The sequence below is a fragment of the Callospermophilus lateralis genome, chromosome Y (assembly GCF_048772815.1).
Source record: "Callospermophilus lateralis isolate mCalLat2 chromosome Y, mCalLat2.hap1, whole genome shotgun sequence".
Classification (NCBI taxonomy): Eukaryota; Metazoa; Chordata; class Mammalia; order Rodentia; family Sciuridae; genus Callospermophilus; species Callospermophilus lateralis.
The window spans coordinates 11,953,681-11,977,366 of record NC_135326.1 but is presented as its reverse complement, the minus strand read 5'-3'; the positions used below and the strand labels follow the sequence as shown (position 1 = coordinate 11,977,366).

At 63.6% G+C, this 23,686-nt stretch overlaps 1 long non-coding RNA gene across 4 annotated transcripts; it reads left to right on the top strand.

Annotated features, from left to right (window-relative positions):
* The first annotated feature begins 7,826 nt into the window (after positions 1-7,826).
* Positions 7,827-15,136, top strand: LOC143639775 (uncharacterized). 4 transcript variants are annotated; one of them, XR_013154796.1, is made up of 5 exons: positions 7,827-7,933; positions 8,416-8,457; positions 10,076-10,212; positions 13,619-13,764; positions 15,005-15,136. It is a non-coding gene; the product is annotated as an uncharacterized LOC143639775 (long non-coding RNA). The 4 variants fall into 4 exon arrangements; XR_013154795.1 differs by having other exon boundaries at positions 8,416-8,483; positions 10,076-10,180; XR_013154793.1 differs by having other exon boundaries at positions 8,416-8,483.
* Positions 15,137-23,686: the final 8,550 nt, after the last annotated feature.

Sequence of the window (23,686 nt, the reverse complement as noted above, 5' to 3'; positions counted from 1 at the left end):
CCGCCAGGGCCATGTCCCTCACGACACCTCCTGTGTCCTGGGGGTGCCCTCTCCCAGCTCTGCTGGAATGTGTGACAGATGGTCGAGGTCACCCCACGTGCTGTGGAACACGCGTGTGTGCTTCAGTGACATGGGACACGCGTGTGTGCCTGTGAAGCTCTCACGGAGCTGTGGGCAGGAGGCCCAGAAACAGGAGCCCTGAGTCCCTGCATGGTCCTGCTGGAAGCTCCGCTTGGGGTCAGCACAGTTCCCTAACCGTGGGCCCCCTCCCGTGTCCGGGTGGACATCAGAGCCCCCAGGGGCCAGGGGTCTTGTAGTCCACTCGCGGCTCCCTGCCCTACACCACAGCCACCTCCCTGGGCCTGGGGAACCCTCGCAGCACAGCCAAGCCCCAAAGGGGGCCTCTGACATGGACGGGTCACTAGATCTGTGTCCACCCAGAAGACAGGAGACCCCTTCTAAGATCCTTCACTTCATTTCACCAGCAAAGACCTTTCTCCAGAGAAGGTCCTGTCCCCGTGTCTGAGGATCCGAATGTAGATGGTCCTCTGTGGTCGAACAGCGTGTCCCTCCTTCATGTCACCTGGAATGTCACACAGGACCTCAACTGGGAACAGGTCTCTGCAGAGGTCTTTAGTGGAGGGTCCCGAGATGGGCTCCTCCTGGGTCAGGGGGCCCTCGTGCAATGGCCGTGTCCTCCCAAGAGACAGGAGGGGACACAGGCCCAGAGGAGGAGCCCCGTGGAGACGGAGGCAGAGACTGCAGTGAGGGGCCAGCCCAGGGCCACCTGGAGCCCAGGAGCTGGAGAGGCAGGAGGAGCCCCCTGGAGCCTGTGCAGGGCCTCAGCCTGGGAGCCTGGTCCAGCCTGTGCCCTCCAGGGCTGGGGACCTGGACTCCTGTGGTTGAAGTCCCTGAGAGTGGCCATCAAGCCCAGGACACTCCCACAGGGCCACCGCGACCGCCCCCCTGCCCCTGTTGGAAGAGACGGGAAGGTCTCCCCTGCCAGCGTCCAGGCAGGACCTGCTGGCCATGGCTCTTGGGAAGCGCTGGGTGCAGCATTCTGTGCTGGTGGCCCTCGGCCTCCCTGATGCACAGGGAGGACCCCACCCCACATCCGGGGTCCACCCAGCCCGTGGGAGGCGCCATGGACGGGCACAGTCCTGACGGCCAGTCCTGTGCTGGTGCCTGGGGCCCACAGGCCAGCAAAGCCTCCCTGGCCTCTCCTCAGAGAGGGGTGGGGACAGAGCTGGGGGTGGGGGCTCTGGACATCACAGTGTGGAGAGCTCCTGCTGTGGAGAGGGCCAGGGGCCACCTGAGAGCCCCTGCCTCTGCCCTCCTGGGACCTGCAGCCGCCTGCCGTGCCTAGGGCCACTGTGCCTGGCCCTCCCTGGGACCCACCGATGTCCTGGGCCCTCCCCACGGCAGCCCCCACTGACGGCCTCCTGGGAGGGGTCCTCGTGCACCAGGGCTCTGGTGGCCTGGACAGTGGCCCCTCGTGCCCTTGGCCAGCGTCTGCAGCAGCTCACACGCCCTTTGCTTCACGACCTCCCGTCTCCCTAGCGGAGCCAGCCGCGGTCTCAAGTGGGGGACGCTGGGCCAGCCACTTGGGCCCACGTGACTCCACGTCCCTGTCTCGCCCGGCTCTGGGCACTAGCTGCTGTTTACGCTGTCCCCGGGGACAAGGTCCTGTCCTTGACGAGCGCTGGCTGAGCTCCTGCACAGCCTGGCCCCGGGCCTGATCCGCCAGTGAGCACACACTCCCGCCCTCCAGGCCCGTCCAGTGGACGCACAGGCTGGCTCCGGTGGACGCTTGTTAGTGCCCTCCAGGCCCGGCCAGGGGTGCTCGGACACAGGCTGGCTCCCATGGTCACCTGTTACTGCTGTCCAGGGGTGCTCGGGCACAGGCTGGCTCCAGTGGACACCCCTCACTGCCGTCCGGGGGTGCTCGGACACAGGCTGGCTCCAGTGGACACCTGTTACTGCCGTCCAGGGGTTCTCGGGCACAGGCTGGCTCCAGTGGACACCTGTTACTGCTGTCCAGGGGTGCTCGGACACAGGCTGGCTGTAGTGGTCACCTGTTACTGCCGTCCAGGGGTGCTCGGACACAGGCTGGCTGTAGTGGTCACCTGTTACTGCCGTCCAGGGGTGCTCGGACACAGGCTGGCTGTAGTGGACACCTGTTACTGCTGTCCAGGGGTGCTCGGGCACAGGCTGGCTCCCATGGTCACCTGTTACTGCTGTCCAGGGGTGCTCGGGCACAGGCTGGCTCCAGTGGACACCCCTCACTGCCGTCCGGGGGTGCTCGGACACAGGCTGGCTCCAGTGGACACCTGTTACTGCCGTCCAGGGGTGCTCGGGCACAGGCTGGCTCCAGTGGACACCTGTTACTGCTGTCCAGGGGTGCTCGGACACAGGCTGGCTGTAGTGGTCACCTGTTACTGCCGTCCAGGGGTGCTCGGGCACAGGCTGGCTGTAGTGGTCACCTGTTACTGCTGTCCAGGGGTGCTCGGACACAGGCTGGCTGTAGTGGTCACCTGTTACTGCCGTCCAGGGGTGCTCGGACACAGGCTGGCTGTAGTGGTCACCTGTTACTGCTGTCCAGGGGTGCTCGGGCACAGGCTGGCTCCAGTGGACACCCCTCACTGCCGTCCGGGGGTGCTCGGACACAGGCTGGCTCCAGTGGACACCTGTTACTGCCGTCCAGGGGTGCTCAGACACAGGCTGGCTGTAGTGGTCACCTGTTACTGCCGTCCAGGGGTGCTCGGACACAGGCTGGCTGTAGTGGTCACCTGTTACTGCCGTCCAGGGGTGCTCGGACACAGGCTGGCTCCAGTGGACACCTGTTACTGCCGTCCAGGGGTGCTCGGGCACAGGCTGGCTGTAGTGGTCACCTGTTACTGCCGTCCAGGGGTGCTCGGACACAGGCTGGCTGTAGTGGTCACCTGTTACTGCCGTCCAGGGGTGCTCGGACACAGGCTGGCTGTAGTGGTCACCTGTTACTGCCGTCCAGGGGTGCTCGGGCACAGGCTGGCTGTAGTGGTCACCTGTTACTGCCGTCCAGGGGTGCTCGGGCACAGGCTGGCTGTAGTGGTCACCTGTTACTGCCGTCCAGGGGTGCTCGGGCACAGGCTGGCTGTAGTGGTCACCTGTTACTGCCGTCCAGGGGTGCTCGGGCACAGGCTGGCTGTAGTGGTCACCTGTTACTGCCGTCCAGGGGTGCTCGGGCACAGGCTGGCTGTAGTGGTCACCTGTTACTGCCGTCCAGGGGTGCTCGGGCACAGGCTGGCTGTAGTGGTCACCTGTTACTGCCGTCCAGGGGTGCTCGGGCACAGGCTGGCTGTAGTGGTCACCTGTTACTGCCGTCCAGGGGTGCTCGGGCACAGGCTGGCTGTAGTGGTCACCTGTTACTGCCGTCCAGGGGTGCTCGGGCACAGGCTGGCTGTAGTGGTCACCTGTTACTGCCGTCCAGGGGTGCTCGGGCACAGGCTGGCTGTAGTGGTCACCTGTTACTGCCGTCCAGGGGTGCTCGGGCACAGGCTGGCTGTAGTGGTCACCTGTTACTGCCGTCCAGGGGTGCTCGGGCACAGGCTGGCTGTAGTGGTCACCTGTTACTGCCGTCCAGGGGTGCTCGGGCACAGGCTGGCTGTAGTGGTCACCTGTTACTGCCGTCCAGGGGTGCTCGGACACAGGCTGGCTGTAGTGGTCACCTGTTACTGCCGTCCAGGGGTGCTCGGGCACAGGCTGGCTGTAGTGGTCACCTGTTACTGCCGTCCAGGGGTGCTCGGACACAGGCTGGCTGTAGTGGTCACCTGTTACTGCCGTCCAGGGGTGCTCGGACACAGGCTGGCTGTAGTGGTCACCTGTTACTGCCGTCCAGGGGTGCTCGGGCACAGGCTGGCTGTAGTGGTCACCTGTTACTGCTGTCCAGGGGTGCTCGGGCACAGGCTGGCTGTAGTGGTCACCTGTTACTGCTGTCCAGGGGTGCTCGGGCACAGGCTGGCTGCAGCACCTGGGAGCAGGTCCTGAGGGTGGAGCTGAGGGCCCCTCTTCCCTGGGGAGGACATGTCCCCACCTGGCCCGTCTGCGGGTCCTCCAGGGCAATGAGAGGTGGCCTGCAGGACAGACGGGCCTGGGCTCGGGTGTCCCAGGAGAGGCCCACACTGACCCCTGCCAGGCGTCTCTCCTGGCTCCCGTGTCCCCCATTCTCCCTGGAGCCAGGCCATGGTGGGGTTAGGGTTAGGGTTAGGGTCCAGCCCCCCAACCTGACCCTGACCACGCCCTCCTCTGGCTGCAGTGACATGAGTGTCGCGCCCCCAGCCCCCACCCGCGATGCCCAGAGGCCCTGGCCGCTCCAGCTCCTGAGTGGCCACCAGAGGACAGCTGCACACTGACCTCAGGGGAAGGGCCCAGCCAGACGCAGCCCCCTGGGGCCCCCTGCAGGATCTCCGCATCCGAGGTGTGTGAGGAGCGTCGAGGGGTCGTGCCTGGGCCCAGGTGGGTCCCCAAGGCGCTTCATTACGCACCTGCAACCCCCCCACCAAAGCACCCGCAGCCCGCAGCCTGCTGTCCCCAGGCCTGCGTCGGGCACTGAGCAAGAGCTGCCGGTCACCTCCCGCCTCCCACAGCCTCCCCGTCTCCTCTGCACCAGGAGCGCCCGGGGAGGGACCCTGGACGTGCAGTGTCGAGGGCCGGCTCAGGGTGTGCAGTGACCGGGGCACGCTGGACGCAGGAGGCGGCTGGCAGGTGGACTCTGCCTCCTCCCGGTCCTCCTACTGGGCTGAGACGCTGGGGAGGCATCCAGGGTCACTGTGTGGCACTGCCCGAGGCTCCTCGGGTGCACGGTCACCCTCCTGTCACCGAGCTGCCCCGGGGCCCCAGGAAGCAGCTGTGGAACCTCACTCGGACACTTCTGGGGGTGCCGGCCGGGACTGTGTGCGGAGGAGGCAGGCGCTAGCAGTCATGAGGTGGGCTCAACCCTGCTGGGACGTCCAGGCAAGAGAAAGCCAGACACTTCACCAGGACACTTCACAGCAGGAGCCAAGCAGCACCAGAGATGGCAGAGTACATCCACGGGGGTGGGCGGACGCGGTGGTGCAGGGCTCAAATCCCAGCCACGCGGGAGGCTGAGGCCCGAGGATGGCAAGTTGGAGGCCAGCCTCAGCAACTTGGAGAGACTCTCAAACTAAAAATTGAAAGGGCTGGAGATCAGCTCAGTGGTAAAGCAGCCCCCAGTACCACGCCTGGGAAGTCCAGGAGCCAGTCCAGCACAGGGTGGGCTCGAGGGGCCATTGCGACCAACAGTCTGCCGTGTGGGTCACGGGATGACCCTCGGGGCCTCGCGGTGCTCCGTCCGCAGCACCGTGAAGAAAGGCAGAGGATGCACTTCTCACCTCATGAGCCTGGCTAGGGCTCCGCTGGCCACGCCTGCCCTACATGGATGGGTTGTGGTCATGTGGTACGAAGGGGTCACGTGGGATTGTGGAGTGTCCAGGGGGCCATGTGGGGCTGTGGAGTGTCCAAGGGAGGCTATGGTGGCTGTGGAGGGTCCAGGGGGCCACGTGTGGCAGTGGAGGGTCCAGGGGGCCATGTGCAGCTGTGCATGGCCAGCACCAAGTCAGCTCCTGCCACGTGGACTGCTGGCAGGAGAAACGCTGGCCCTGGTGGCCCTGCTGACCGGCCCTGCGGAGGCTGAGAGATTGTGGACACACTGCAGCTCACACCACCTGGAACCGCCCTGGTGGCTCCAGATACCCCAGGCTCTGGTCAGGGGTGCTGTGGTGTGGACAGCAGGGAGCAGATCGCTGGCCGGACCTGTCCTCATGTCCACCTGCACGGGACACTTCCTGCTTTGTCGAGTCACCCGGCCCTTGAAGAGCTGTGGGCAGGGGGACGGTGGGTGAGCCAGCATCCGGGCAGTGCCAGCAAGAAGCACTTCCCATCGGTCACTGGACCTCCAGAGAGCAGAGGACGCCCGTGACCACTGTCCAGCAGCCAGGCCAGCGGGCAGGGTCCTCCTAGCAGGGACGGCCTCGGGCTGTGGACATGCATGGGCTCTGCTCACGCTGCCCAGGGCCTCCAGGGTGTCCCTGCCCATGGCCGGCCCAGGGCAGGGCTGAGGGCCAGCTCACGGGGTCCTCCAGGAGAGGAGTGCTGTCCACTGCGGAAGTCCCCCGGGCACTCCCTCCTCCGTCCTTTCCTCTGGGCTGCACACCTGGCTGCTGAGTCAGGCCATTTCCCAACCCCGAGCTGGCAGAGCAGGACGGCGCCCACGAGGCCTGGGCACACCTGAGGGACACCGCCCGCCAGTCAGCGCCCAGCCACGCAGAGCCCGGGCAACGGGTGGCCCCCCACGGTGACCACGGTCACACGTCACTCGGGCAGGAGGCTCCAGCTGTGGACGATCATGCCTTGGTGGCCAGGTCACGATTCACTCCCAGGGACAAGGATGATCCAGGCCTTGGTGACAGCGTCACATGTCACACCAGGGCAGCATGAGCCAGGCCTTGGTGACCACATTACATGTCATTCCCATGGCAGGGACAGCGGATGATCAGGCCTTGGTGACCACTGACCTCCATCATTCCAAGGGCAGGCGGTGGCCAATTCTTGGTGACCACTGACCTCCATCACACCCGGGGCAGGTGGTGACCAGGCCTTGGTGACCAGTGGCCTCTGTCACTCCCAGGGAAGGGACAATGGATGACAAGGCCTTGGTCACCACTGACCCCCATCACACCCAGGGCAGGTGGTGGCCAGACCTTAGTGACCATATCACATGTCACTTCCAGGGCAGGGACAATGGATGATCCAGGCCTTGGTGACCACTGACCCCCATCACACCCAATGGTGGCCAGGTCTTAGTGACCATTGATCTCTGTCACTCCCATGGCAGGGACAATGGATGATCAAGCCTTGGTGACCACTGACCTCTGTCACTCCAAGGGTAGGTGGTGGCCAGTTGCTGGTGACCACTGGTTCATGTCACACGGTGTCCATATTGGACCAGTAAGAGCCCCACAGAGGGAAGGTGTCCTCGGTGGGCTGTGGGTGTCAGGAGCAAGTGTCCCCTGGTCCTCACCTGGGCCTGTGACAGGCGTCCACTCAAGCTCTGAGAATGGCCCTTGGTGCTCTGGGGACGGGCTCTTCTCCTCCTCTCCCGATGTCCCCTCCCTGATCTCAGGGTCACCTTCCTGCCTCCTCCAGGCAGAGGTATCTGTCCCTGAGCCCACACCCACCAGGGACTGGAGCCATCCAGCCTTTGGGGATGGCCCCAGAGGACCTCGGTAATGGCCATGTCCCACGTCAGCAGTGGGTGACAGCTCAGCAGAGACCAGGGACGGGGCCTCCGGGTCCCCTCTTTCAACGCCCTTGGCTGCCACGGGCAGGACCCCACCTCTGGGAGCGAGTGCCAGCAAAGCCACAATGTCCCTTTCCTCCAACCACTTCCTGGTGGCTGGATGGGCTTCGGGGACAAGGACCGGGTTCCGGCGACAAGCACCGGGCCACTCAGGAGGAGAGGCCCTCACTCCGGGGAAGGTCAACACTCCAGGGAGGGACGGCAGTTTGCTGAGGCGGTGCTCAGAGATCAAAAGCCACCGGCGCTGGGCTGTCGCAATCCCAGGCAGCCCGGGTGACCCTGGTGACCAGCAGCCACGGGGCGGGCAGTGCAGTCCCTCCCTGGGGACCCCTGGGGCCCGCCTGTCCCCGCAGTCCTGCCGGGTGAGGACCCTGCTGGCTCCTGGGGGCGGAGCTGGGGGCGGGGCCTGCGGTGGCTGCCCAAGCAGGGACAGGTCTGTCCCGAGGCCACGCCTCCGTCCCCGGCGGGAGGCGGCCGGCCCCTGATGGCAGCCAGTCTCTTAGGAAGCGCTGGAGTCCCCTCCGGAGCCGCCGGAAACCCGCTGCTGCGAGGTCGGGGCCAGTCGCGTCCCTCCAGGTGGGGCCAGGCGGGTGCCGGGCAGCGAGGGCACAGTCCAGCTGAGGGGGGCTCAGGGTTCCTGTCTCTCGGGACCCCAGGTTCCCCTCGGGACACGGGCTGCAGGGGGCCGGGTCAGCGGGCGGCCTGTGCTCCCGGGTGGACTCCCCGAGGCCCCTCGGGTGGCGCTGCCCAGCTCTGGGGATTCCTCCCGGTCACCGCAGAGGCGGCTGCTGTCCTGGGCACCCCGCCCCAGAGGCCCAGGCTGCCGGAGGCGGAGGCGCTGGGTGAGTGCTGGGGCCAGGTGAGGAGCGCGGAATGTCCGCTGGACGTCCACTCCTTCCCGTAGTCACCACAAGGCTATGCGTTGACTGTCCACTACCATCACGCAGGGCACACGCCCTGGGACCAGGAGCTGCCCTGGACTCTTCCCGGCCATTCACCTTCTGCATTCCGGGCAACCTGCTGGGGTGGACCGGTCACACACGTCCTCTCCTTCCCAGGTGGCCCCTTGGCTGTGAAGAAGGCAGAGATCAGAGGAGCAGGTGTGCTGGCCTCCGGGACCCCCCAGGTGTGTGGCCAGGGACACAGAGACTGGGGGGGGGCAGAACCCTCCGGCCTCGGTCTGTACCCCAGGCTTGTTCAGTGACCGGGAGGAGCCAGCTTAGGGATGCAGCAGGTGACCCTGAGTCAGGGACGCCTAGGTTCTGGGCAGGTGGGAGAGTCCCCAGTGTCAGGACCTGCTGTGGTGGGTCACTGTCACCTGGTGTGAAGGTCTGGGGACACCACAGTCCCCATTATTGCCAGGTTGGAAGGGTCTGGGGACAAGACAGTCCCCACTGTCACCTAGTGTGATGGTCTGGGGATAAGACAGTCCCCATTGTCACCTGGTGTGATGGTCTGGGGATAAGACAGTCCCCATTGTGGCCTGGTGTAAAGGGGCTGTGGACAGGACAGTCCCCATTGTGGCCTGGTGTGAGGGTCTGGGGACAGGACAGTCCGCATTGTCACCTGGTGTGAAGGTCTGGGGACAGGGCAATCCCCACTGTCACCTGCTGTGAAGGTCTGGGGACAAGACAGTCCCCATTGTCACCTGGTGTAAAGGGTCTGGGGACAAGACAGTCCCCACTGTCACCTAGTGTGATGGTCTGGGGATAAGACAGTCCCCATTGTCACCTGGTATAAAGGGGCTGTGGACAGGACAGTCCCCATTGTGGCCTGGTGTGAGGGTCTGGGGACAGGACAGTCCCCAGTGTCGCCTGCTGTGAAGGTCTAGGGACAGGACAGTCCCCACTGCTGCCTGGTGTGATGGTCTGGGGACAGGACAGTCCCCACTGCTGCCTGGTGTGATGGTCTGGGGACAGGACAGTCCCCTGTGTTGCCTGGTGTGAGGGTCTGAGGACAGGACAGTCCCCACTGTCGCCTGGTGTGGTGGTCTGGGGACAGGACAGTCCCCATTGTCATTTGGTGTGAGGGTCTGGGGACAAGCCAGCCCCCAGTGTTAGAACCTGCTGTGATGGAGGGCCCTGGGGTGTGGGGACACTTTTCAGTGGCAGGATAAGTTTCAGGTATCTGGGGATTTGGGGACTGTGGACACCTTTGCATCCACCCACCCGTCCACCCACCACCCATCCACTCTGACTGTCCATCCACCCACTCACACCCATCCACTCTGACTGTCCATCCACCCACTCACACCTGTCTACTCCTCTGTCCATCCTTCTACCATCCATTTACTCATCCTTCTATGCACCCACCACCCATCCACCCACCCACCCACCCAGCCCCTCCACTATCCACCCACCCACCCACCCACCCACCCATCTATCTATGCATCTACCTTTACCCACCTACTCACCCACCCATCCATCCACTATCTATCCAGCCCCTTCCACCCACTCCCTACCCACCCACCCATCCACTATCTATCTACTCCCTTCTACTCACTGTCTACCCACCCACATCCACCCATCCACCCATCCACCCATCCATCCATCTATGCATCTACCCTCTACCCACCTACTCATCCACCCATCCATATCCACTATCTATCCACCCCCTTCCACCTACTCCCCACCCATCCACGCACCCTCGCCCCATCCACCCACCCATCCACCCACCCTCACCCACCCATCCACTCATTCTGTCATTCTTATGTCACAGGTTGCAGGACTGAGATCAAAGTCTGGAGGACCCCAAAGCCCTTAACACCGACTCGGTTACAGTCTCGCTGACGATTCTGGTGGCCTGAGTTCCACCGAGGGGCAGGTGACAGCCTGTGGGCAGGCAGGGGTGTGCTGGTAGGTGGTCAGGAACTAGCTGTATAGAAGGAAAGGCCCATGTGTCCATGTGTCGTCCACCATGGGTGGGTGAGCTGGTGGGAAACACCCACATAGGTGGTCTACAGTGGGAGAGCTGGTGGGGAGGTGCACATAGGTGGTCTACAGTGGGTGAGCTGGTGGGGGGGTGCATAGGTGGTCTACAGTGGGTGAGCTGGTGGGGGAGGTGCACATAGGTGGTCTACAGTGGGTGAGCTGGTGGGGGAGGTGCACATAGGTGGTCTACAGTGGGTGAGCTGGTGGGGGAGGTGCACACATAGGTGGTCTACAGTGGGTGAGCTGGTGGGGAGGTGCATAGGTGGTCTACAGTGGGTGAGCTGGTGGGGAGGTGCATAGGTGGTCTACAGTGGGTGAGCTGGTGGGGGAGGTGCACATAGGTGGTCTACAGTGGGTGAGCTGGTGGGGGAGGTGCACATAGGTGGTCCACAGTGGGTGAGCTGGTGGGGAGGTGCATAGGTGGTCTACAGTGGGTGAGCTGGTGGGGGAGGTGCATAGGTGGTCTACAGTGGGTGAGCTGGTGGGGAGGTGCATAGGTGGTCTACAGTGGGTGAGCTGGTGGGGAGGTGCATAGGTGGTCTACAGTGGGTGAGCTGGTGGGGGAGGTGCACATAGGTGGTCTACAGTGGGTGAGCTGGTGGGGGAGGTGCACACATAGGTGGTCTACAGTGGGTGAGCTGGTGGGGAGGTGCATAGGTGGTCTACAGTGGGTGAGCTGGTGGGGGAGGTGCACATAGGTGGTCTACAGTGGGTGAGCTGGTGGGGGAGGTGCACATAGGTGGTCTACAGTGGGTGAGCTGGTGGGGAGGTGCATAGGTGGTCTACAGTGGGTGAGCTGGTGGGGAGGTGCATAGGTGGTCTACAGTGGGTGAGCTGGTGGGGAGGTGCATAGGTGGTCTACAGTGGGTGAGCTGGTGGGGAGGTGCACATAGGTGGTCTACAGTGGGTGAGCTGGTGGGGGAGGTGCACATAGGTGGTCTACAGTGGGTGAGCTGGTGGGGAGGTGCATAGGTGGTCTACAGTGGGTGAGCTGGTGGGGAGGTGCACATAGGTGGTCTACAGTGGGTGAGCTGGTGGGGGAGGTGCACATAGGTGGTCCACAGTGGGTGAGCTGGTGGGGGGGTGCATAGGTGGTCTACAGTGGGTGAGCTGGTGGGGGAGGTGCACATAGGTGGTCTACAGTGGGTGAGCTGGTGGGGGAGGTGCACATAGGTGGTCCACAGTGGGTGAGCTGGTGGGGAGGTGCATAGGTGGTCTACAGTGGGTGAGCTGGTGGGAGACACCCACATAGGTGGTCTACAGTGGGTGAGCTGGTGGGGAGGTGCATAGGTGGTCTACAGTGGGTGAGCTGGTGGGAGACACCCACATAGGTGGTCTACTGTGGGTGAGCTGGTGGGGAGGTGCATAGGTGGTCTACAGTGGGTGAGCTGGTGGGGGAGGTGCATAGGTGGTCTACAGTGGGTGAGCTGGTGGGGGAGGTGCACATAGGTGGTCTACAGTGGGTGAGCTGATGGGGGAGGTGCACATAGGTGGTCTACAGTGGGTGAGCTGGTGGGGAGGTGCATAGGTGGTCTACAGTGGGTGAGCTGGTGGGGGAGGTGCACACATAGGTGGTCTACAGTGGGTGAGCTGGTGGGGAGGTGCACATAGGTGGTCTACAGTGGGTGAGCTGATGGGGGAGGTGCACATAGGTGGTCTACAGTGGGTGAGCTGGTGGGGAGGTGCATAGGTGGTCTACAGTGGGTGAGCTGGTGGGGAGGTGCATAGGTGGTCTACAGTGGGTGAGTTGGTGGGGAGGTGCACATAGGTGGTCTACAGTGGGTGAGCTGGTGGGGGAGGTGCACATAGGTGGTCTACAGTGGGTGAGCTGATGGGGGAGGTGCACATAGGTGGTCTACAGTGGGTGAGCTGGTGGGGAGGTGCATAGGTGGTCTACAGTGGGTGAGCTGGTGGGGGAGGTGCACACATAGGTGGTCTACAGTGGGTGAGCTGGTGGGGAGGTGCATAGGTGGTCTACAGTGGGTGAGCTGGTGGGGGAGGTGCATAGGTGGTCTACAGTGGGTGAGCTGGTGGGGGAGGTGCACATAGGTGGTCTACAGTGGGTGAGCTGGTGGGGAGGTGCACATAGGTGGTCTACAGTGGGTGAGCTGGTGGGGAGGTGCATAGGTGGTCTACAGTGGGTGAGCTGGTGGGGGAGGTGCATAGGTGGTCTACAGTGGGTGAGCTGGTGGGGAGGTGCATAGGTGGTCTACAGTGGGTGAGCTGGTGGGGAGGTGCATAGGTGGTCTACAGTGGGTGAGCTGGTGGGGGAGGTGCATAGGTGGTTTACAGTGGGTGAGCTGGTGGGGGAGGTGCACACATAGGTGGTCTACAGTGGGTGATCTGGTGGGGGAGGTGCACATAGGTGGTCTACAGTGGGTGAGCTGGTGGGGGAGGTGCACATAGGTGGTCTACAGTGGGTGAGCTGGTGGGGGAGGTGCATAGGTGGTCTACAGTGGGTGAGCTGGTGGGGGGTGCATAGGTGGTCTACAGTGGGTGAGCTGGTGGGGAGGTGCACATAGGTGGTCTACAGTGGGTGATCTGGTGGGGGGGGGGATGCATGTGTATGTGGTCTACCGCCCGGAGCTGGTGGGAGGAAATGCGCATGCGTGGTCTACCGCCCGGAGCTGGGGGGCAGATGGAGCTGGGGGGCAGATGCGCACCGCCACTTTACTGGTTCCGCTGTAAGACAAATCTGTGCGATGAAGTAACGACCGGCCCCAGTCTTTAGAGTAAGGTGCCCAGAACCAAGTGGGTGGATCTGGGTCTGGATGTCCCCAGACCCATGTGAGGGATTTGTAGCACACGATCCACCAAAACCAGCGACAGGGCTGGGGTGTAGCCCAGTGGGGGAGCCATTGCCTGGCTCTTGGACCCCAGGGTGCCTGAGAGCAGGGGACAGGGCAGGCGCCACCAGGCACCAGGGCTGAGGAGTGCAGGGTGGCTTGCATACGCCGTCTTCTCCCTGTGTCTTCACGGGGTCTCTCTCTGTGTGCGTCTATGTTCTCATCTCGTTTTCTTATGAAGACACCAGTCCTGTGGGTCAGGGCCACCCTGGGGAGCTCACTGCACCTCCATCACCTTTGCAAAGACTTGTCTCCACACACGGCACCTGCCAAGGTTCTGGGGCCAGGGCCGTAGCAGAGGAATCTCAGGGAGACTGGGCTAGCCCATGACCGTGACCCTCCCTCCCTCCCTCTCCCCACAGCTCACCACCCCATCCCTCTCCTCCCAGGGAAAGTCTATTGATTGCATTTTCCCCGGAGCCAGGACCCCTGTGTAACTAGCAGTTTAACAACAACAACAAAAAAAAACCCTTTTCCTTTCTCAGGTGGCACGGTTGGCTTCCAATGGGTGGGCAGGTGAGCGCTTCTGGAAGCTTCCGGAGCCTGCCCTGCGCAAATGCCCATGCGGACTGGATGTCGGCGCTGTGTCCCCGGCTCTGGGATGTGCCCCTGCACCACCTGTCCATCCCAGGTGAGGCCGCTCAGGTGGGCGTCCCCATGGTGGGTGGGTCCTGGTGGGGAACCGGCCGGGCCCGGGTGCACCTGTGTGCACACACACACACATACACACACACACGCACACAGCTTGGAAGGTGGCACGGGAGGGCGGGCGGTGGTTCGGGCGACGCCGGTTAGACGTGACTGCGGCAGCGTGGTTGCTGATGGCTGTGAACGTGCCATCCGCGTCACTCAGCGGAAAGGACGTGGAGATGGTGCCCAGCGGCAGATCTGCAGGGGACCGGCGCCAAGGACGGGGGAGCGGGCGCCCCCTGCCGGCGGGGAGGCCGCACCGTTGACAGCGGATGCCTCTGTCCCAAGTGCCCGTCTAGGCACCTCTAGGACCCTTTGCACCACAAGGAGAAAACCTAGGTCGGCGCTCGACGGAGACCGGCAGGGGTCCTCGGGGGTCTGCAAAAGCCAGGAGATAAAGCCAAGAATCGATAGACGCCAGACGGGACGGCGCCCTGTTAAAAGCCTCTGCACCGCAAAGACAGGGCCGTGAAGAGAGTCCTGCTGGCTTCTCGCACAGGTGGAAGCCAGGGGGGGGGGGGGACAAAGAGCAAAACCCAAGGACACTGTGACGGCAGAAGGCGCCGCAGCCACGCCTGACATCCCAGCGACTCGGAGGCTGAGGCAGGAGGATGCACGTCAGAGGCCAGCCTCAGCAACTCAGCGAGACCCCTTCTCGAGCTAGAAACTAGACAGAGGGCTGGGTGCGGCTCAGTGGTGGAGAGCCCTGGGTTGGGTCCCAGCGCCACACGCGCACACGACATGCAGAGGGGCAGGCAGCAGCGGGGGACGGCGGGGGGCGGGGGGGGAGGCCCTGCGGGTGGGAGTCACTGGACTGTGTTAAGGCACCTGCCACCGCGAAACCCCGTTCTGCACGAGCAACGTGCGCCCCAGCTTAAAACAGCTCCCGACGGAAAGCCCCGTGCTCCATAGAGGATCCGCATCTGGGTCCACCGCGGGGGCTCAGGTGCAGGCTCCAGGGACTGACCGTCCTCGGGATGGCCAGAGGAAGGGCGGCTGTCGCGCTGGCAGAGCCGCCCCGTTGGTTGTGTGAGAGATGCGTGAGGACCTAAGGCCACACGATAATGGGCGTCCATGACGGACAGGGACGGTCCTCCCGTGACGCTGTCCACCCGCTGGCTGTGGGGGCAGCTGGGGGGCTGCAGCTGGGGGGCTGATGGCCGTCCCTGTGTTTCCTCCAGGGAGCCACGACACCATGACCTACTGCCTGAACAAGAAGTCCCCCGTGTCCCACAGCGAGTCGCGCTTGCTGCAGCTGCTGAGCAAGGTGGTGCCCTGTGTCACGCGCCCTGTGGTGCTGAGGTGGTCTGTCACCCAGGTACGGGCCACTTGGGGCCGGGAGGTGGACGGCAGGGCCGTCGCTGGGCACAAGGCAGCATGTGCCCCTGGTGGGCGCTCTTGGGTCAGGCCGCAGATGGGGGCAGAGCAAGACCTCGGCCATCCTGAGGCCACCCCAGGTGGTGGAGAGCCAGGGCTCCGTCACCCAGCAGCATCGCACCCTGCTCCAGGGCAGGTGTGTGGTCTCTTCCCTGCTCCAGGGCAGGTGTGGGGGTCTCTTCCCTGCTCCAGGGCAGGTGTGTGGGGTCTCTTCCCTGCTCCAGGGCAGGTGTGTGGTCTCTTCCCTGCTCCAGGGCAGGTGTGTGTGGGGTCTCTTCCCTGCTCCAGGGCAGGTGTGTGTGTGGTCTCTTCCCTGCTCCAGGGCAGGTGTGTGTGGGGTCTCTTCCCTGCTCCAGGGCAGGTGTGTGTGGGGTCTCTTCCCTGCTCCAGGGCAGGTGTGTGGGGTCTCTTCCCTGCTCCAGGGCAGGTGTGTGGGGTCTCTTCCCTGCTCCAGGGCAGGTGTGTGTGGGGGTCTCTTCCCTGCTCCAGGGCAGGTGTGTGTGTGGGGTCTCTTCCCTGCTCCAGGGCAGGTGTGTGTGAGGTCTCTTCCCTGCTCCAGGGCAGGTGTGTGTGGGGTCTCTTCCCTGCTCCAGGGCAGGTGTGTGTGGGGTCTCTTCCCTGCTCCAGGGCAGGTGTGTGAGGTCTCTTCCCTGCTCCAGGGCAGGTGTGTGTGGGGTCTCTTCCCTGCTTCAGGGCAGGTGTGTGTGGGGTCTCTTCCCTGCTCCAGGGCAGGTGTGTGGTCTCTTCCCTGCTCCAGGGCAGGTGTGTGTGTGGGGTCTCTTCCCTGCTCCAGGGCAGGTGTGTGTGAGGTCTCTTCCCTGCTCCAGGGCAGGTGTGTGTGGGGTCTCTTCCCTGCTCCAGGGCAGGTGTGAGTGGGGTCTCTTCCCTGCTCCAGGGCAGGTGTGTGAGGTCTCTTCCCTGCTCCAGGGCAGGTGTGTGAGGTCTCTTCCCTGCTCCAGGGCAGGTGTGTGTGTGGTCTCTTCCCTGCTCCAGGGCAGGTGTGTGAGGTCTCTTCCCTGCTCCAGGGCAGGTGTGTGAGGTCTCTTCCCTGCTCCAGGGCAGGTGTGTGTGAGGTCTCTTCCCTGCTCCAGGGCAGGTGTGTGAGGTCTCTTCCCTGCTCCAGGGCAGGTGTGTGTGGGGTCTCTTCCCTGCTCCAGGGCAGGTGTGTGAGGTCTCTTCCCTGCTCCAGGGCAGGTGTGTGTGGGGTCTCTTCCCTGCTCCAGGGCAGGTGTGTGTGTGGTCTCTTCCCTGCTCCAGGGCAGGTGTGTGGGGTCTCTTCCCTGCTCCAGGGCAGGTGTGTGGGGTCTCTTCCCTGCTCCAGGGCAGGTGTGTGTGTGGTCTCTTCCCTGCTCCAGGGCAGGTGTGTGGGGTCTCTTCCCTGCTCCAGGGCAGGTGTGTGTGAGGTCTCTTCCCTGCTCCAGGGCAGGTGTGTGAGGTCTCTTCCCTGCTCCAGGGCAGGTGTGTGGGGTCTCTTCCCTGCTCCAGGGCAGGTGTGTGGGGTCTCTTCCCTGCTCCAGGGCAGGTGTGTGGGGGTCTCTTCCCTGCTCCAGGGCAGGTGTGTGTGTGAGGTCTCTTCCCTGCTCCAGGGCAGGTGTGTGTGAGGTCTCTTCCCTGCTCCAGGGCAGGTGTGTGTGTGGTCTCTTCCCTGCTCCAGGGCAGGTGTGTGGGGTCTCTTCCCTGCTCCAGGGCAGGTGTGTGGGGTCTCTTCCCTGCTCCAGGGCAGGTGTGTGGGGTCTCTTCCCTGCTCCAGGGCAGGTGTGTGTGTGGTCTCTTCCCTGCTTCAGGGCAGGTGTGTGTGGGGTCTCTTCCCTGCTCCAGGGCAGGTGTGTGGTCTCTTCCCTGCTCCAGGGCAGGTGTGTGTGTGGGGTCTCTTCCCTGCTCCAGGGCAGGTGTGTGTGGTCTCTTCCCTGCTCCAGGGCAGGTGTGTGAGGTCTCTTCCCTGCTCCAGGGCAGGTGTGTGTGGGGTCTCTTCCCTGCTCCAGGGCAGGTGTGTGTGGGGTCTCTTCCCTGCTCCAGGGCAGGTGTGTGTGGGGGTCTCTTCCCTGCTCCAGGGCAGGTGTGTGGGGTCTCTTCCCTGCTCCAGGGCAGGTGTGTGTGGTCTCTTCCCTGCTCCAGGGCAGGTGTGTGAGGTCTCTTCCCTGCTCCAGGGCAGGTGTGTGTGGGGTCTCTTCCCTGCTCCAGGGCAGGTGTGTGAGGTCTCTTCCCTGCTCCAGGGCAGGTGTGTGTGGGGTCTCTTCCCTGCTCCAGGGCAGGTGTGTGTGGGGTCTCTTCCCTGCTCCAGGGCAGGTGTGTGTGGGGGTCTCTTCCCTGCTCCAGGGCAGGTGTGTGGGGTCTCTTCCCTGCTCCAGGGCAGGTGTGTGTGTGGGGTCTCTTCCCTGCTCCAGGGCAGGTGTGTGTGGGGTCTCTTCCCTGCTCCAGGCAGGTGTGTGAGGTCTCTTCCCTGCTCCAGGGCAGGTGTGTGAGGTCTCTTCCCTGCTCCAGGGCAGGTGTGTGTGTGGTCTCTTCCCTGCTCCAGGGCAGGTGTGTGTGTGGTCTCTTCCCTGCTCCAGGGCAGGTGTGTGGGGTCTCTTCCCTGCTCCAGGGCAGGTGTGTGAGGTCTCTTCCCTGCTCCAGGGCAGGTGTGTGGGGTCTCTTCCCTGCTCCAGGGCAGGTGTGTGGGGTCTCTTCCCTGCTCCAGGGCAGGTGTGTGTGGGGTCTCTTCCCTGCTCCAGGGCAGGTGTGTGTGGTCTCTTCCCTGCTCCAGGGCAGGTGTGTGTGGGGTCTCTTCCCTGCTCCAGGGCAGGTGTGTGGGGTCTCTTCCCTGCTCCAGGGCAGGTGTGTGTGGTCTCTTCCCTGCTCCAGGGCAGGTGTGTGGGGTCTCTTCCCTGCTCCAGGGCAGGTGTGTGGGGTCTCTTCCCTGCTCCAGGGCAGGTGTGTGGGGTCTCTTCCCTGCTCCAGGGCAGGTGTGTGTGGGGTCTCTTCCTGCTCCAGGGCAGGTGTGTGGGGTCTCTTCCCTGCTCCAGGGCAGGTGTGTGTGTGGTCTCTTCCCTGCTCCAGGGCAGGTGTGTGTGAGGTCTCTTCCCTGCTCCAGGGCAGGTGTGTGTGTGGTCTCTTCCCTGCTCCAGGGCAGGTGTGTGTGGGGTCTCTTCCCTGCTCCAGGGCAGGTGTGTGTGAGGTCTCTTCCCTGCTCCAGGGCAGGTGTGTGTGTGGTCTCTTCCCTGCTCCAGGGCAGGTGTGTGGGGTCTCTTCCCTGCTCCAGGGCAGGTGTGTGGGGTCTCTTCCCTGCTCCAGGGCAGGTTGTGTGTGAGGTCTCTTCCCTGCTCCAGGGCAGGTGTGTGTGAGGTCTCTTCCCTGCTCCAGGGCAGGTGTGTGTGTGGTCTCTTCCCTGCTCCAGGGCAGGTGTGTGGGGTCTCTTCCCTGCTCCAGGGCAGGTGTGTGGGGTCTCTTCCCTGCTCCAGGGCAGGTGTGTGTGAGGTCTCTTCCCTGCTCCAGGGCAGGTGTGTGTGAGGTCTCTTCCCTGCTCCAGGGCAGGTGTGTGGAGGTCTCTTCCCTGCTCCAGGGCAGGTGTGTGTGGTCTCTTCCCTGCTCCAGGGCAGGTGTGTGTGTGGTCTCTTCCCTGCTCCAGGGCAGGTGTGTGGGGTCTCTTCCCTGCTCCAGGGCAGGTGTGTGTGTGGTCTCTTCCCTGCTCCAGGGCAGGTGTGTGGGGTCTCTTCCCTGCTCCAGGGCAGGTGTGTGTGTGAGGTCTCTTCCCTGCTCCAGGGCAGGTGTGTGTGTGGTCTCTTCCCTGCTCCAGGGCAGGTGTGTGTGGGGTCTCTTCCCTGCTCCAGGGCAGGTGTGTGGGGTCTCTTCCCTGCTCCAGGGCAGGTGTGTGGGGTCTCTTCCCTGCTCCAGGGCAGGTGTGTGTGAGGTCTCTTCCCTGCTCCAGGGCAGGTGTGTGTGAGGTCTCTTCCCTGCTCCAGGGCAGGTGTGTGTGTGGTCTCTTCCCTGCTCCAGGGCAGGTGTGTGGGGTCTCTTCCCTGCTCCAGGGCAGGTGTGTGTGAGGTCTCTTCCCTGCTCCAGGGCAGGTGTGTGTGAGGTCTCTTCCCTGCTCCAGGGCAGGTGTGTGAGGTCTCTTCCCTGCTCCAGGGCAGGTGTGTGTGGTCTCTTCCCTGCTCCAGGGCAGGTGTGTGTGTGGTCTCTTCCCTGCTCCAGGGCAGGTGTGTGGGGTCTCTTCCCTGCTCCAGGGCAGGTGTGTGTGTGGTCTCTTCCCTGCTCCAGGGCAGGTGTGTGTGTGGGTCTCTTCCCTGCTCCAGGGCAGGTGTGTGTGTGAGGTCTCTTCCCTGCTCCAGGGCAGGTGTGTGTGTGGTCTCTTCCCTGCTCCAGGGCAGGTGTGTGGGGTCTCTTCCCTGCTCCAGGGCAGGTGTGTGTGTGGGGTCTCTTCCCTGCTCCAGGGCAGGTGTGTGTGTGTGGTCTCTTCCCTGCTCCAGGGCAGGTGTGTGTGGTCTCTTCCCTGCTCCAGGGCAGGTGTGTGGGGTCTCTTCCCTGCTCCAGGGCAGGTGTGTGTGTGGGGTCTCTTCCCTGCTCCAGGGCAGGTGTGTGAGGTCTCTTCCCTGCTCCAGGGCAGGTGTGTGTGGTCTCTTCCCTGCTCCAGGGCAGGTGTGTGTGTGGTCTCTTCCCTGCTCCAGGCAGGTGTGTGGGGTCTCTTCCCTGCTCCAGGGCAGGTGTGTGTGTGGTCTCTTCCCTGCTCCAGGGCAGGTGTGTGGGGTCTCTTCCCTGCTCCAGGGCAGGTGTGTGTGTGGTCTCTTCCCTGCTCCAGGGCAGGTGTGTGTGGTCTCTTCCCTGCTCCAGGGCAGGTGTGTGTGAGGTCTCTTCCCTGCTCCAGGGCAGGTGTGTGTGTGAGGTCTCTTCCCTGCTCCAGGGCAGGTGTGTGTGGTCTCTTCCCTGCTCCAGGGCAGGTGTGTGTGTGGGTCTCTTCCCTGCTCCAGGGCAGGTGTGTGTGAGGTCTCTTCCCTGCTCCAGGGCAGGTGTGTGTGTGGTCTCTTCCCTGCTCCAGGGCAGGTGTGTGGGGGTCTCTTCCCTGCTCCAGGGCAGGTGTGTGTGAGGTCTCTTCCCTGCTCCAGGGCAGGTGTGTGTGAGGTCTCTTCCCTGCTCCAGGGCAGGTGTGTGAGGTCTCTTCCCTGCTCCAGGGCAGGTGTGTGTGGTCTCTTCCCTGCTCCAGGGCAGGTGTGTGTGTGAGGTCTCTTCCCTGCTCCAGGGCAGGTGTGTGTGGTCTCTTCCCTGCTCCAGGGCAGGTGTGTGTGAGGTCTCTTCCCTGCTCCAGGGCAGGTGTGTGTGGGTCTCTTCCCTGCTCCAGGGCAGGTGTGTGAGGTCTCTTCCCTGCTCCAGGGCAGGTGTGTGTGTGGGGTCTCTTCCCTGCTCCAGGGCAGGTGTGTGTGGGTCTCTTCCCTGCTCCAGGGCAGGTGTGTGAGGTCTCTTCCCTGCTCCAGGGCAGGTGTGTGTGTGGGGTCTCTTCCCTGCTCCAGGGCAGGTGTGTGTGGTCTCTTCCCTGCTCCAGGGCAGGTGTGTGTGAGGTCTCTTCCCTGCTCCAGGGCAGGTGTGTGTGGGGTCTCTTCCCTGCTCCAGGGCAGGTGTGTGAGGTCTCTTCCCTGCTCCAGGGCAGGTGTGTGGGGGTCTCTTCCCTGCTCCAGGGCAGGTGTGTGGGGTCTCTTCCCTGCTCCAGGGCAGGTGTGTGTGGGGTCTCTTCCCTGCTCCAGGGCAGGTGTGTGTGGGGTCTCTTCCCTGCTCCAGGGCAGGTGTGTGTGTGGGGTCTCTTCCCTGCTCCAGGGCAGGTGTGTGTGTGGGGTCTCTTCCCTGCTCCAGGGCAGGTGTGTGTGTGGGTCTCTTCCCTGCTCCAGGGCAGGTGTGTGGGGTCTCTTCCCTGCTCCAGGGCAGGTGTGTGTGTGGTCTCTTCCCTGCTCCAGGGCAGGTGTGTGTGTGGTCTCTTCCCTGCTCCAGGGCAGGGTGTGTGGGGTCTCTTCCCTGCTCCAGGGCAGGTGTGTGGGGTCTCTTCCCTGCTCCAGGGCAGGTGTGTGTGGTCTCTTCCCTGCTCCAGGGCAGGTGTGTGTGGTCTCTTCCCTGCTCCAGGGCAGGTGTGTGTGTGGGTCTCTTCCCTGCTCCAGGGCAGGTGTGTGAGGTCTCTTCCCTGCTCCAGGGCAGGTGTGTGTGAGGTCTCTTCCCTGCTCCAGGACAGGTGTGTGGGGTCTCTTCCCTGCTCCAGGGCAGGTGTGTGTGTGGGGTCTCTTCCCTGCTCCAGGGCAGGTGTGTGGGGTCTCTTCCCTGCTCCAGGGCAGGTGTGTGTGGTCTCTTCCCTGCTCCAGGGCAGGTGTGTGGGGTCTCTTCCCTGCTCCAGGGCAGGTGTGTGGGGTCTCTTCCCTGCTCCAGGGCAGGTGTGTGAGGTCTCTTCCCTGCTCCAGGGCAGGTGTGTGAGGTCTCTTCCCTGCTCCAGGGCAGGTGTGTGTGTGAGGTCTCTTCCCTGCTCCAGGACAGGTGTGTGGGGGTCTCTTCCCTGCTCCAGGGCAGGTGTGTGTGTCTCTTCCCTGCTCCAGGGCAGGTGTGTGTGAGGTCTCTTCCCTGCTCCAGGGCAGGTGTGTGTGAGGTCTCTTCCCTGCTCCAGGGCAGGTGTGTGTGGTCTCTTCCCTGCTCCAGGGCAGGTGTGTGTGGTCTCTTCCCTGCTCCAGGGCAGGTGTGTGAGGTCTCTTCCCTGCTCCAGGGCAGGTGTGTGAGGTCTCTTCCCTGCTCCAGGGCAGGTGTGTGTGAGGTCTCTTCCCTGCTCCAGGGCAGGTGTGTGTGGTCTCTTCCCTGCTCCAGGGCAGGTGTGTGTGGTCTCTTCCCTGCTCCAGGGCAGGTGTGTGTGAGGTCTCTTCCCTGCTCCCAGGGCAGGTGTGTGTGAGTCTCTTCCCTGCTCCAGGGCAGGTGTGTGTTGGAGGTCTCTTCCCTGCTCCAGGGCAGGTGTGTGTGTGGTCTCTTCCCTGCTCCAGGGCAGGTGTGTGTGAGGTCTCTTCCCTGCTCCAGGGCAGGTGTGTGTGAGGTCTCTTCCCTGCTCCAGGGCAGGTGTGTGTGGGTCTCTTCCCTGCTCCAGGGCAGGTGTGTGTGAGGTCTCTTCCCTGCTCCAGGGCAGGTGTGTGTGAGTCTCTTCCCTGCTCCAGGGCAGGTGTGTGTGAGGTCTCTTCCCTGCTCCAGGGCAGGTGTGTGTGTGAGGTCTCTTCCCTGCTCCAGGGCAGGTGTGTGTGGTCTCTTCCCTGCTCCAGGGCAGGTGTGTTGTGAGGTCTCTTCCCTGCTCCAGGGCAGGTGTGTGTGGTCTCTTCCCTGCTCCAGGGCAGGTGTGTGTGAGGTCTCTTCCCTGCTCCAGGGCAGGTGTGTGAGGTCTCTTCCCTGCTCCAGGGCAGGTGTGTGTGGTCTCTTCCCTGCTCCAGGGCAGGTGTGTGGGGGTCTCTTCCCTGCTCCAGGGCAGGTGTGTGTGGGTCTCTTCCCTGCTCCAGGGCAGGTGTGTGTGTGAGGTCTCTTCCCTGCTCCAGGGCAGGTGTGTGTGGGTCTCTTCCCTGCTCCAGGGCAGGTGTGTGTGTGAGTCTCTTCCCTGCTCCAGGGCAGGTGTGTGTGTGAGTCTCTTCCCTGCTCCAGGGCAGGTGTGTGTGAGGTCTCTTCCCTGCTCCAGGGCAGGTGTGTGGTGAGGTCTCTTCCCTGCTCCAGGGCAGGTGTGTGTGAGGTCTCTTCCCTGCTCCAGGGCAGGTGTGGTGAGGTCTCTTCCCTGCTCCAGGGCAGGTGTGTGTGAGGTCTCTTCCCTGCTCCAGGGCAGGTGTGTGTGAGGTCTCTTCCCTGCTCCAGGGCAGGTGTGTGAGGTCTCTTCCCTGCTCCAGGGCAGGTGTGTGTGAGGTCTCTTCCCTGCTCCAGGGCAGGTGTGTGTGAGGTCTCTTCCCTGCTCCAGGGCAGGTGTGTGTGAGGTCTCTTCCCTGCTCCAGGGCAGGTGTGTGAGGTCTCTTCCCTGCTCCAGGGCAGGTGTGTGGGTCTCTTCCCTGCTCCAGGGCAGGTGTGTGGGGTCTCTTCCCTGCTCCAGGGCAGGTGTGTGGGGTCTCTTCCCTGCTCCAGGGCAGGTGTGTGTGGTCTCTTCCCTGCTCCAGGGCAGTGTGTGTGTGGTCTCTTCCCTGCTCCAGGGCAGGTGTGTGAGGTCTCTTCCCTGCTCCAGGCAGGTGTGTGTGTGGGTCTCTTCCCTGCTCCAGGGCAGGTGTGTGTGGTCTCTTCCCCTGCTCCAGGGCAGGTGTGTGGGTCTCTTCCCTGCTCCAGGGCAGGTGTGTGTGAGGTCTCTTCCCTGCTCCAGGGCAGCACAGTGAGCAGGTGTGGGTCTCTTCCCTGCTCCAGGGCAGGTGTGTGTGAGGTCTCTTCTGCTCCAGGCAGGGTGTGTGTGGGTCTCTTCCCTGCTCCAGGGCAGGTGTGTGTGAGGTCTCTTCCCTGCTCCAGGGCAGGTGTGTGTGAGGTCTCTTCCCTGCTCCAGGGCA